At 40.2% G+C, this 1,851-nt stretch overlaps 1 non-coding gene across 1 annotated transcript; it reads left to right on the forward strand.

The window, feature by feature from the left end:
• The first annotated feature begins 1,194 nt into the window (after nt 1-1,194).
• LOC123459053 lies at nt 1,195-1,297 on the forward strand. Its single transcript, XR_006635983.1, has one exon. It is a non-coding gene; the product is annotated as a U6 spliceosomal RNA (small nuclear RNA).
• The last annotated feature ends 554 nt before the right edge of the window (nt 1,298-1,851 follow it).

A 1,851-nucleotide genomic window follows, 5' to 3' on the forward strand; every position in this document is an offset into this window, starting at 1 on the left:
TCCAGCAAGTCTCCACCTCCCAAACTGCCATCAGCTGGGAACCAAGCACATGAGTTTATGGGGGATATCTGATTCAAATTACAAAGAAACTATATTCTTTGGGGCCTGTGTGCCTACCTAACAAAAGACTACCTTATTTATAATCTTTATCAATTGTGTGATGGTTAATCTCTGTTGACCTGATAGGATTTAGAATCGCCATGAAAACAAACATCTTGACATATCAGTTAGGGATTTGCTAGTTTATATTAATTGAGGTGGGAGAAACCACTCCTAACTGTGGGTGGCATATCCCATAAGGTTGGGGGGTCCTAAACTGTATATAAAGGAGAAAGCTGAGGAGATGGTTTCATGGTTAAAGTTGTTTGCTTGCAAAGCCTGCCAGCCCATGTTTGATTCCCCATCACACACATAAAACCAGATGTAAAAAAAAAAGGGTACAATCATTTGACATTGGTTTACCATAGCAAGACAACCTGGTATGCCCACATAAACATGCATATAAATGAAGAAATAAATAAATATTTTGAGATAGGGGTCTTGGCTCTAGCCCACACTGACCCAGAGTCACTATGTAGTCTTGGACTGGCCTTGAACTCACAGTGATCTTCCTACCTCTCCCTACTGAGTGCTGGGATTAAAGGCATGTTCCACCATGCTCAGCAGAGTAAATCAAAAAAAAAATTTTTTTTTTTTTTTGGTCTTTTTGAGGCAGGGTTTCACTCTAGACCAGGCTGATCTGGAATTCACCATGTAATAATTTTTTTAAGGAGAAAGTTAGCTGAACACTCAGCATGTCATCACATTTTCATTTCCTACCTGCTGATGTGATGATGTGACACCACCTTCCTGCTGCTGCAATGTTTTCCCCGCCATGACAGACAACCCTGTAGAACTGTCACCCATATTAAAGCCCTTTCCTTCTACAACCTGTTCTAGTCAGGTATTTTTTTTTTTCCCAGCAACAAGAAACTACCAGATATAAATTGCAAAGTTAGTTGAGAGATAATAGGTACACCAGGGGCTCTTGCCTCTGCAAGCTAACTCCAGATACATGTGCCATTTTGTGTATTTGGCTTTATGTGGATGCTGAGGAATTGAACCCAGGTCAGCAGGCTTTGTAGGCAAGCGCCTTGACCGCTGAACCATCCCTCCATCCAAACTGTTTTAACAAACAGTGTAAGTGTAGACTGGTGTTACTTTGGAACACTGTACTTAATCTGGAATGATTCTGAGAAGATTAGCATGGTTCCTGTGCATGATTGGCATGCAAATTCATGCAGAATACCATATTTTTTTAGGTAAAAGGTTAGAACCAGCACCAGACAGTTGTCCTTTTCTATAATTATTTATTTGTACTTTGCTATAGCTAAACAAGTATCTTTCAATAGATAATTATATTAGTCAACTTCTCATTGCTGAGACCAAAATACTGACAAAATCAGTTCCCTACACAGATCCTTAGTGCGCTCAAGGCCAGACATAACAGCTAGCCATTTGTGACATATTCTTATAGACCAGGACTCTCAGCCTCAGCCTTGCTGACTAGGGCCAGTTCATTCTTTGTCCTAAGTATTGATGTCATCCCTGGCTATGTGCCAAGGGCACCCTCTCTCAGCTATGAAAATAAACCACATCTTTTGAGATTACTCCCTGGCAACAGGCCTAAATATCCTCCAGCAGAGGACCAGTGTACCAGACTTTATGCATATACACATACACCTCTATCTACATACCAGGTACATAACTATATAATATACATAGATATGATTTCCAAGTTGATTATGGGTATAATTGACGAATTGTGTGTACTAGCCAAGTGTGGTGGCATATGTCTGTAATCAAAACATT

The sequence above is a fragment of the Jaculus jaculus genome, chromosome 2 (genome assembly GCF_020740685.1).
Source record: "Jaculus jaculus isolate mJacJac1 chromosome 2, mJacJac1.mat.Y.cur, whole genome shotgun sequence".
NCBI classification, from domain to species: domain Eukaryota; kingdom Metazoa; phylum Chordata; class Mammalia; order Rodentia; family Dipodidae; genus Jaculus; species Jaculus jaculus.